Below are 12,625 nucleotides of genomic sequence, written 5' to 3'. Positions count from 1 at the left end.
CTGACACATCGGGGACATTGATCATCTGTTTTTCCTACGTGCCTGACATCTCCTCCTTCTTCTGATAAAAGCACCTGAGTGTTCCTTTTAGAAAACACTCCTCCCCAGCCCTCTGCTCCTGTGGGTGACTGGGGCTGATTCTACCACCAGCTCCATAGTGGGCCTCTTTCCCAGGCCTGTTCAATCATTGTAATCAATCAATATCTCTGGTCACACAGATTGTTTCAGAGATTGGTGTGAAACTGAATCCTGGAATGTTGAAACATTGGAAAGAGGAGCTCTCTTTCCTCTGGGTTTAGGAAAATGTAGCTACCTGAAAAAGAAGCCAACACTGAAGTGGAATAAATGGAAAAAGGAAAGATAGAGAGATTAAAACAGAGAAAGAGAAAAAGGGAGGGAATGAGAATGAATGAATAGGTGTCTTCCTTTAGATTCCCACATTCAGACATTTTTTGTTTGTTTCCAGGGGGAAAAAAACCCGTAACCTATAATGATAGCAATCAAAGAAACAAAATAGAAACATAATTCAAAGTTTACAAATTCAGATGGAAATGTAAAAGACTTAAACTATATGACCCATTAATGACTATTTTCTAAGAGTTTATTAAATTAAGCGTAGGAAACTATGGTGGTCAGATATACACTATAAGAACAAGTGTATTGTGGGTTCTTCTTAAATATTTTTTAAGTTTATTTATTTGTATAAGTAATTTCTACACCAGCATGGCACTCAAACTCATGATCTGGAGATCAAGAGTTGCATGTTCCTCGTACTGAGCCAGCCAGGTGCCCCAAGAATGTATGATGGTTTTTATAGAGTTCTTTCAATAAGAAAATTCCATGTAAAATGAAATGGCACAATTCAGGTATAAGTCTGTATAAAATATATCCACCTATATGTACCCAATTACAGAGTCCCCAGATACATGAAACAAAAACAGATAGAAATGAAGATTAACAATAATTGAAGATCGCAATACCAACTTAAATAATAAATAGAACGAATAGATAAATAATAAATAGAATGAATAATAAATAGAACAAATTAGTTCTTCTCAATAAGAAAAGAGAAGAACTAATGCTATACACCAAATAGAACTAACATAATCTCCAGAACAATCTATACAACAATAGAATACACATTATTCTTAAGTACACATGACATTCTCCAGTATAGACCATATATTAGGCCACAAAACAAACCTAAATAAGTTCAAAGAATTGAACTAATACTAAGTATCATCTCCAACCACAATAAATTGATATTAGAAATTAGTAACAGAAGAAAGTTTGGGAAATTCACAAATATGTGGAAATTAAATAACACACTGCTAAATAATCAATAGGTAAAAGACTAAACCAAAAGCAAAATTAAAAATACTTTGAAGTGAAAGAATGAAAATGAAAACAGAACATACCAAAATTTATGAAATCCAGCTCAAGCAGTGCTTAGAAATTTATAGCCATAGGGGTGCCTGGGTGGTTCAGTTGGTTGAGCATCCAGCTTCAGCTCAGGTCATGTTTTCACAGTCCATGGGTTTGAGCCCCACATCAGGCTCTGTGCTGACAGCTCAGATCCTGGAGCCTGTTTCAGATTCTCTCTCCCTCTCTCTCTCTCTCTCTCTCTCTCTCTCATTCTCTCTCTCTTCCTCCCTGCCCCCTCTCCCATTCGTACTCTATCTCTCAAAAATAAATAAACGTTAATTTTTTTAAAAAAATTATAGTAATAAACATTGGTTTAAAAAGAATAGTGTAAGTGCTAGGTGGCTAAGTCCGTTGATCATCTGACTCTTGATTTTGACTCCTGTCGATATCATGGTTTGTAAGATCAAGTTCTGTGTCAGGATCTTCACTGACAGCATGGAGCCTTGGGATGCTCTCTCTTCCTCTCTCTCTCTCACCTGCTTGTTCTTGTGCCCTCTCATTTTTTCTCTCAAAATAAATAACTAAACATTTTTTTTAAAAGAAGAAGAAAAGTATCAAATCAGTAACCTAACTTTCCACTTCAAGAAAGTCAAAAAAGATGAGAAAACTAAATGAAAACAGAAGGAAAAAGATAATAATGATTAGAGAAAAAAATGAATGAAATAAAGAATAGAAAAACAATAAATAAAATCAATGAAAGTTTGTTCTTTGAAAACATCACCAAAATTAACAAACCTTTAGTCAAACTACCAAAAACAAACAAACAAACAAAAAGGACTGTGATAACTAAAATAAGATTTTAAAGTAGTAGTTAGTTTCTGATCTATAGAAATAGGAAGAATTATAAGGGAATACTGTGAATTATTGTATGTCAACAAATTAGATAATCCAGTTGAGACAGACAAATACTTCAAAGGATACAAACTACCAAAACTGACTCAAGAAGAAGTAGAAATTATGAAGAGGCCTATACTAAGTAGAGATTGAATTAGAAATAAAAAAAATAAATATATATATCTCACAAAGAAAAACCCGTGCCCAGCTAGCTTCACTGGTGAGTTCTACCAAAACTAAAGAAGAATTATCACCAATATTTCACAAATTCTTTTAAAAAAATAAGTAACTCTCCAAATTAATTATATGAGGTCAACACTACTCTGCTACCAAAACCAGACAAAATTTCATGCGGAAACCAAAATTCCTCAACAAAAATACCAGCAAACCAAATCCAGCAACATGTAAGGATTATACACCATTACCAAGTAAAATGGATCCAAGTGATGCAAGATTGGCTCAAGATATAAATTTCAATCAACACAATACATCATACTAATAGAAGAAAGGACAAAACCATATAATTATTTCAAATGATAAAGAGAAAGCCTTTGGCAAAATTCAGCACTCTTTCAGGATTAAAAAAAATAATAATGATAAAAACTTAACAAATTAGAAATAGAAGGCAGCTGGGGCGCCTGGGTGGCTTAGTCGGTTAAGCGTCCGACTTTCGCTTAGGTCATGATCTCGCGGTTCGTGGGTTCGAGCCCCGCGTCGGGCTCTGTGCTGACTGCCGGCTCAGAGCCTGGAGCCTGTTTCAATCTGTGACTCCCTCTCTCTCTGACCCTCCCCTGCTCACGCTGTCTCTCTCTCTCCTAGAAATAGAAAATAAAACATTAAAAAAATTAAAAAAAAAAAAGAAATAGAAGGCAGCTTCCCCAACCTGATAAAGAGCATCTGTGAAAAATCTACAGCTAATAGTGGTGAAATCATTTTTGCAGACCTTAATTAACTCTTAGAATGCATTGAAAATACTACAAGTTCTGGAGTTTTCTAGGTTAAGATTTCAGATTTTATTCTGATCTTGATGAGAATTCATCAGACATTTCAAGCAAAAGAAGGTTATGATTTGATTTTTACTTTTGAAAAGTACTCTTGTTACGGGATATCCATTCTACTTAGACTCCATTTTTCCTGGGGGTAGAGAAGAGGAAGGAGCCCTTGTATGGTTAGCAGATTATGGAAATAGTCCAGAAGAGATTCTGGTGGCTTGGATGAAAGTATAGTGATAGAAACAGAGAAAAGTGGAAGTTTTCAGAATACTTTTAGAGGTAAAGTCAGTGGTATTTACTAAGTGTTCAGATATGAAGATGAATGAGGAAAGAAGAATGAATGTTGACTCCTAGATTTTTAGCTTCAGCTACTGGGTAGATGGTGATGCCATATACTGAAAAAAAGATCCAGGGGCACCTGAGTGGATCAGTCAGTTAGCATCCAACTTCAGCTTGGGTCATGGTCTCGCCATTTGCGAGCTTGAGCCCCATGTTAGACTCTGTGCTGGCAGCTCAGGGCCTGGAACCTGCTTCAGATTCTGTGTCTCCATCTTTCTCTGCCCCTCCCCCATTCACACTCTGTCTCTGTCTCTCTAAAATAAATAAATAAATAAATAAATAAATAAATAAGCATTTTTAAAAAATGAAAAAAGTCCAGTGGGGTTGGATTTGGGAAAGAAAGATAAAAGTTTTATCTGGCATACAAGTAATTGGAGATAACCATTTAAAATTAATGTGCAGATGTCTAATAGGGACTTGGGTATATACTTTGGAGCTCAGAAGAGAAGTCGGAGCTGAACATAAAGATTTGGAAATCATAAGCATACAAGTAGTATTTAAAGCCATGGTATTGAATGAGGTTTGTTTTAAAAACTATATGAATAGAGCAAAGGAAGACCAAGATTGAACCCTGGATTACTCATACCGATAGCATTCAGACAGAGGAGAAGACAGAGCTCAGAAAGGGCCAGGTTATCTTTTGACCTGGCCCAAGCCACGTCATCTATGGTCCAGAGAAGGAAGTTGAAGAGGAGTCACGAGGCAAGTTTTCATGGGAGAAAGTGAGGAAGTTCCTCTCTAAATGCTTTTGCTTTCCTGATAAATATAAGCTTATAGTGGGCCATGAAGGTAATGGAGAGACCAAGTAATATAAGAGTTCAAAGAGAAGGAATGAAATGATCACTTGGGAATTGCAATAGACTGAATTGTGTCTCCCCAAAATTTATTTATTTTTTATTTTAGAGAGAGAGAGAGAGAGAGAGAGCATGAGCAGGGGAGAGGGGCAGAGGAGAAGAGAATTTTAAGCAGGCTTCATGCTCAGTGCAGAGACTGACACAGCTCAATCCCACAACCCTGGGATCATGACCTGAGCAGAAATCCAGAGACACATCCTCAACCAACTGAGTCACCCAGACACTTCACCTGCCAGCCCCTCAAATCTTTATGGTGAAGCCCTAACCATCAATGTGATTGTATCTGGAGATAGTGTCTTTTGGAGCTAATTAAGTTAAATGAAGCCATAAAGGTAAGTCCCTGACATGATCAGACTATGGTTTTATAAGAGAGGGAGGGAGAGGGAAAGAAAGAGGGAGAAGATTTTTGCTGAGAGGACACAGCAAGAAAATGGCCATCTGCAAGCCAGGAAGGATGCCCTCACCAGAAACTGGAATAAGCCAGCATTGATCTTAGACTTCCTGCCTCTGGAACTGTGAAAAATAAATTTCTGTTGTTTAAACCACCCAGTCGATGGTATTTTCTTTATGGCAGCCTGAACCAGGAATGTAGGATGGTGAAAATATTATTAAGGTTGAGTAAGATTCTGGACATAATGAGTGCCCAGCTGAGATTTGTGGCTATGGAACTTAGAGCCTGGACACACAGTTGTGGGGTTTTTTTTTTTTCTCCAAGCCATTTCAGCTGCTCAGATGCCAGCACAGTGTCAGTAGATAGATGGGTTTAAGCCAGGTCATGACTTTGGAGGCAAGTGCAACCAAGAGAAGACAGAGAAGGGTATTCCTAACACAGTGTTTAGATGAGATGAGACAAAAGCATTGATGAAGACAACTTTAGAAATAAAGTTCCTCTGCCACCTCTCTGATATGAAGATGAGCTTCCTTAAGAAAGATTAGGGTAGATATTCTTTACCCATGTTTGCAGTACAGTATATAAAATTTCGAACCCATTGCCATGTCACTGTCAAATAATGACACTACAATTGGTAGTGCATCGCTTTTAAATAATTATGGTGCAATTCATGCGTATTTTGCACTGCAAACTTCCAAATAAACTGGAGATCCAGGTAGACAAGAGTCAAGTGACTACATATTTGTTTAAGAAACTCTTTCAGAATAGAAATTAGGGTAATTCTATGTCTCCTAACCCATTGGGTTTTTCATTTCTAACATTTTTTTCTTCAGACCTTATTATGTTTGATCTCAGACTGGTATCGGTATGCATAAGAGGAAGTGAAATTTTACAGATGAAGTTTTGCCTTGGAAGTTAAACTATGTTCCAGTCTTCCTTCCTGTCCAATATTGAGCTAAAATCCTGAAAATGAAAACCATTTCTAGACTCCATGAATTCCCTAATCCTAAATTCTTCCTGAATTGTGAAGTGGAAAATTAAATCATTTTTGTTGGAATACTCTCTGTTCAATGGGTCCAGATCAACACTCAGATGATGTCAGCAAATGTTACATTTTTTTCCAATTATGAAATGAATTATGGGGCGCTAGCTAACCACAGTCAGTCATTAAATAAAGCTATTTTTTTGCTGATACATTGTCCTGCCAGAAAACACAGGTGTTTTGTTTTTAAAGAAGTTTTTTAAAATTGCTTTAAGAAAAGATTGCATTAACAATCCTTCAGCACAAGCAATATAGGAACATAAATAAGAAGGTGCTACTTGTAAAGAATTTGTGTGGCAGGGGTAGAGATTGTATTTTTACATATGAAATAAAGAGTTGCTTTATGTCCAAGGAATTGAAACATTTGGGCTATGATTTATGAAGACAGTGATATATGACCATGCATATTTAAACACATCTATACACAGAGTCTTAAGAGTTGAATGAAAGGCACCTTATAAACATGAATTATTATTGTGAACAAACTTTCCTGGACTGGTATTTTCAAAGAATGTTAGTTCATTCATTCTTTGATGATTCCCGAAGGTTTCAAATTCATACTCTCAAAAATGATGACAGGTACATCTGTCAGTATCAAACATATACTTGTTAATAGTTGAACTAGAGCTGTACTTTCATTTGGAGGCAGTTTCTTGGAAAACAAATGAGCATAAAATGTTTTAATTGGCCCAGTAGTCATAATGATGATTTTTAATCATTTTGCTTTTTTAGTAATAGCCTCACACTTATTCATTTTTTTCTCTCTTTCAATCAACTCTCTTCAATTTACATACCTCCAAATAATTCCTAAACTAAGCAGCTGCTTTCAGTTGATTCATGTAGGAATTTGATTATCTCATCCAAACTATGACATCTTGGATCATGCATTAATGGCATGCTTATGGAATGAAGCAGTTTTCTGTTTCAAAATGACTTTTTTTCTGTGTGTGCAAAAGAGTATAAATGGTACCTATCTATAATCAGAACTCTAAAACTAATGCAACAATCAACTTCTCATCTGGGTTAAAACTGTGTTTAAAAAGAACAAGTATTGGGGTGCCTGGGTGGCTTAGTCAGTTGAGCATTCAACTCTTGATTTTGGCTCAGGTCATGATCCCAGGGATGGGATCCCATGGGATGGGATGGTGCCCCATATTGGGCTCCAGGCTGGGCGTGGAGTCTGCTTAAGATTCTCTCTCTCTCTTCCCCTCCACCCTTCTTCCCAACTTACTCACACACTCTAAAATAATTTATTTAAAAAGAACAACGATCTATTGACAAGCACACCTTAATAAACTGTTGTTGGAAATAAATCTTAGCATTTAAGTGTTGAAATGGCATTTTTAAATATATTCTGAAATTCATTTCCAAGAACTAAGTTGCCCAGGTTTTATTTCAGAGTTCCTAAATTCTTCTATTGTAGACTTTAGAAAAATCCCCTCAAAATAATTATGGACATCACATCTTTGAATACTAATACATACCAAGATTCTTCTTCAAATTTTCAAGAAAGTCTTAAAAACATATTTTAAATCAATAGTCCATTCAGAATTTCACTTGTTATTTATTCACAAATGTGTGGAATTTCCCTGGGGTGAAAAACAGTTTTTAAAAATTATTTATGAAACAACTGTTGCCCGTACAAAATCGAATGATTCACTAACACCTGGTAGAGAGAACTATGAGTTATTGTTCAACTAAATGTTAAAAACAATTTATAACAGGGAACGCAGATCAATGATCACATTTTATACTACAGTGACATGATTTTTAAAAGCATTTTATCTATGAACATATAACTTCTATATCACTTTATTCCTTCAATTTTAAATGTGGCAAATCCTGTTATCATGGGTAATTGGCAATACATTGTTCTTCTTAATCAAATGTTCAGGTTAATTGGCTGGTTCAACAAAAATTTTATACAAAAATATAGCATATAACTAGATACATAATAGATACGTAACATATATATGCACGTGCATATAACAACTTTCAATGCCCACTTAACTCCAGTGCCCCCTTAACTACTTAACTCACTTAACCACAAACAAGTGATTAAACATCATCATCATAGTGGGGCACCCGGGTGGCTCAGTCGGTTAAGCGTCCGACTTCAGCTCAGGTCATGATCTCACGGTTCATGGGTTCGAGTCCCGTGTCAGGCTCTGTGCTGACAGCTAGCTCAGAGCCTGAAGCCTGTCTTCGGATTCTGTGTCTCCCTCTCTCTCTGACCCTCCCCTGCTCACGCTGTCTCTGTCTGTCTCTCAGAAATAAATTAAAGAAAAAAAACATTAAAAAAAAATCATCATCATAGCATTCTAGGACTTAACCTACATGTATGACAATGTTCCCAAGGAGAAAAGCATATACAAGTCTTGTTTGCAGTGACTAAAACTTTGTTCCTAGATAGAAGACCTTTCTTTCTTTTTTTTTTAAGAACACCCTAAGTCCATTATTTATTTATTTATTTATTTATTACAAATAGTTTATTGTCAAATTAGTTTCCACATAACACCCAGTGCTCATCCCCACTAGTGCCCTCCTCCATGCCCATCCCCCTCTCCCCCCCACATCCATCAGTCCTCAGTTTTTGTCAGCATTCAAGACTCTCTCATGGTTTGCCTCTCTCCCTTTCCCCCATCATTTCCCCCCTTCTTCTCCCCTTTGTTCCTCCGTTAAGTTCCTCCTAATCCTCCTATACATGCAAACATATGATATTTGTCCTTCTCTGCCTGATTTATTTCGCTCAGCATAACACCCTCAAGGTCCATCCATGTTGCTACACATAGCCACATTTCATTGTTTCTCATTGCCACGTAGTATTCCATGGTATAGATAAACCACATCTTCTTGATCCATTCGTCCGTTGATGGACACTTAGGCTCTTTCCATGTTTTAGCTATTGTGGAGAGTGCTGCTATGAACATTGGGGTACATGTGCTCCTATGCATCAGCATTTCTGTATCCCTTGGGTAAATGCCTAGCAGTGCTATTGCTGGGTCATAGGGGAGTTCTATTGTTGGTTTCCTGAGGAACCTCCACACTGTTTTCCAGAGGGGCTGTACCAGTTTACATTCCCACCAACAGTGTAGGAGGGTGCCCGTTTCTCCACATCCTCGCCAGCATCTAGAGTTCTCTGATTTGCTCATTTTAGCCACTCTGACTGGCGTGAGGTGGTATCTCAGTGTGGTTTTGATTTGTATTTCCCTGATGAGGAGGGATGCTGAGCATCGTTTCATGTGTCTGTTGGCCATCTGGATGTCCTCTTTGGAGAAGTGTCTGTTCATATCTTCTGCCCATGTCTTCACTGGGTTGTTTGTTTTCCGGGTGTGGAGTTTGGTGAGTTCCTTATAGATTTTGGATATTAACCCTTTATCTGATATGTTATTTGCAACTATCTTTTCCCATTCCGTTGGTTGCCTGTTAGTTTTGTGGGTTGTTTTCTTGGCTGTGCTGAAGCTTTTATTCTTGATGAGGTCCCAATAGTTTATTTTTGCTATAGAAGACCTTTCTTATTCCCTCTTTCACTAGCTACCCCTCACCTGAAGCAGGCAATAAGGACTGTATTCCCATAGTTTTTACTCTGTGGTCTGATGGTCCAGTTGAAGAGGTACAGAGGCTAAGGGTAAACTCCTGAAGGCTAAAGAGCTATGAAGGCCAGAGGTCTTCCTAAAAATTCTAGGGAGATTTGGGGTGGGAGACACACAGAGAATAGTTAACTACCTACAGATAAATTTACAAACTGATGAAGGGTGATATTATTCACATAGCAAAAGAATTACAGTGGGTCCCATGAACATTTGAAGAAATACATTTTTAAGCATTTGCTTATAACTCTTGAAACAATTAACAAAGGAAGACATTAAAAGCAAAAATTTTATAACATACTGATGATTTTCAGAATCAGAAGTTCAAATAGTCTTTTTTTTAAGGTGGTGAAAGTTATTCTTTATTATTTTTTTTAAATTTGTAAGTGTTTCAAGTGGGTTTTTTTTCAGTTTTATTTTCTTTTTACTTTTATTTTTCTTCCAAGATTTTATTTAAATTCAAGTTAGTTAACATACAGCATAGTGTTGGTTTCAGGAGTAAAATTCAGTGATTCATCACTTACATTTAACACCCAGTGGTCATCACATCAAGTACCCTCAAAGTCCATCACTCATCTAGCCCATTGCCCATCCACCTCCCCTTCAGCAACCCACATATTCACTTTTTAAAATATAAAATTATTAACCACTGTTCACCACTATTTACAATAAACAATATATTGTTTAGCATCCAGTTGGATAGCATTCCAATTACTACAAAGTTATGTTTTTCCAGGCTTCTGGTGAACCAGTAACCCGAACACTGAAAAGATTGAGCCTACATGTAAAGGAATGAGTTGTGTGTAAAGAAAAACATGCAAATTGACAGTTTAGATTACAAAAGTCTGTTCACCCATTTATTCCAGCAGGTCCTAAGTTGCCAATATCTCTAACCATATGATTAGGTTTCCATGAACAAAGTCTTACACATTAACCTTTTAGTCAATATAGTATAGATTTTCCCAACTCCTTGTAAAGGAAAGCTTCACTAGAGGAAATCTTTGGATATCCATTTAACTGAGTCTTGCTTGGCTAATGAATACACACCAGGATTTGTCTATTTTTCTCGTCTGGGTGGGGAGATGGTTGATACTGATAAAAATTTTCCTGTTAGGGGTTTTGTGAATGGCATTTATATGACAATAAATATACATATGAATTCTGATATGGCTGTCTTGAAGTGGTCCAATTAGAATTGTCCAAGTTGTTTACAATACATTTAAATTGTTCAGTTAATGACAGAACCATCTATTTAATTTAAAATATTAAGGCTTCAAGAAAAATTTTCAATTTAGCTTGAAGTAGTTTATTTCATGGGTTGCTTAGAATAATGGCATTCCGGAAACACAGGCTTATCCATGGTTGTGAAATGGTGTTTTTGTTTTTCTTTTGGTGAAAGTTAAAAAAAAATAAAACCATTTATATAGATATTTTTTGTGTATGCATATGAGAAAACAAATAGACAAAAGAATCTCAGACTGGTCCTTAGGCCTATATGTCTTAGCCGCAAATTCTGATTGAGTAATGATAATGGAGATTTTCCCCCAACATTTAGAAAAGCTGTGCTCTAATGCAAAGGAAATAGTATACCACAGTATCAAATATTCTTTCATGATAAAGGAAGCAACTAAGAAAGCTTTATTTGTTCAAAGCTACCAATGCTGTAGATAAAACCCTAACTTCCCCAATACTACTTCAAAGCAAACATATCAAATTTGATTCTCATTAGAATGTGGTTATTTCTTCACACAAATAAAAAAAAAGCAAGACTCATTTATATAGTATATAATTATTTAATATTTAATATTATATATATAGTATATGTTATATATATAATATAATTGCATACATAGTTGCAAACAACTACTGAGCTTCATTTATTTTCTGGGCGAGAATGCCAAGTTAAGTCTCTTCATAAAGAGGGATTGCAATTTAACAACAGTTCATATTTTTGCCTCTTTTGCCTGTACCAAGTCTGCCCCATCTGAATCTTTCCATTTCTGGAGAAACATTAATATGCCACCACTGTCTGTGGTACCAATTATTCATATGAGATCTAGACATCTGGCAAAGCATCTTGGATTGTCAGCAGTAGCTCTTTGATTTGCTATCATCAGATTCACTGACAGATAAAGATTTCCTTTTTGTACCATCTTTTTCTTTACCAGCAATTTGAGAGTTAAGAGATATTTCTATTAACTCTGGACAATCAAATTTTTCTTCTCGTTGCCAATATTGTAGACAAGGATATTACCTTCCACGTCAGAAAATACTGCTCTGCTTTCCCAGTCACTATGCATCAGTCTTGTGCTCTTTCACCACAAATTCTTTAGGCTCTGCCTCTGACGTTGTTACTCTTTCTATTCTGCTTCTTTCCCATTTTTTGCAATATATTTTTGTCAGAGGCCATTCAAAAAAAAAAAAACTTTAATGTTTATTTTTGAGAGAGACAGAGCACAAGTAGGGGACTGGCAGAGAGAGAGGAAAACCCTTAGCAGGCTCCAGGCTCCAAGCTGTCATCACAGAGCCTGACACAGAGCTTAAACCCATGAACCATGAGATCATGACCTGAGCCAAAGTCAGACGCCTAACGGACTGAGCCACCCAGGGATCCCTGTCAGAGGCCATTTTTTATTACAAACCTGGAAAGCTATTATCCACCTTCTCTGGGATGTCCCCAGATGTGCCACTTCTCCAGCCCCTTGAAACTCAAGTTCCATTTTTTATTTTTAATTTTCATGTTGTTACTGGACACTTTATTTTTTTTTTTAATGTTTGTTTATTTATTTTGAGAGGGAGAGTGCACAAGCAGCGGAGAGACAGAGAGAGGGAGAGAGAGTCCCAAGCAGGCTCAATGCTGCATGGGGCCTGAACTCAAGAACTGGGAGATCATGACCTGAACCAAAACCAAGAGTCCGATGCTTAACTGATTGAGCCACCCAGGCGCCCCTGGACATTTAACTTTTAATTTTCATGATCTAGGCTATAAGGTGTAACCCCACTGTCATGGCAAAGTGCGCTACGAGGGCTACCTTGGGTCTCCCCGTTTCTCCCTTGGCCCCAGCCCTACTCCTACTGGCACATCACATATCACTGCACACAACATCCAGTCACTGCTTTTCTCCACACAGGCGGAAAAGCAGAATGGAGGGCTCTCA

At 36.9% G+C, this 12,625-nt stretch overlaps 1 pseudogene; it reads right to left on the bottom strand.

Moving 5' to 3' along the window:
* Positions 1 to 11,340: 11,340 nt before the first annotated feature.
* LOC120247497 lies at positions 11,341 to 11,877 on the bottom strand (annotated as a pseudogene).
* Positions 11,878 to 12,625: the final 748 nt, after the last annotated feature.

Source organism: Hyaena hyaena, unplaced genomic scaffold, assembly GCF_003009895.1.
Source record: "Hyaena hyaena isolate Hyena2069 unplaced genomic scaffold, ASM300989v1 scaffold_528, whole genome shotgun sequence".
In the NCBI taxonomy this organism is placed as follows: domain Eukaryota; kingdom Metazoa; phylum Chordata; class Mammalia; order Carnivora; family Hyaenidae; genus Hyaena; species Hyaena hyaena.
Note: the sequence above shows the minus strand (reverse complement) of the source record. Positions and strands in the feature narration are given on the sequence as shown.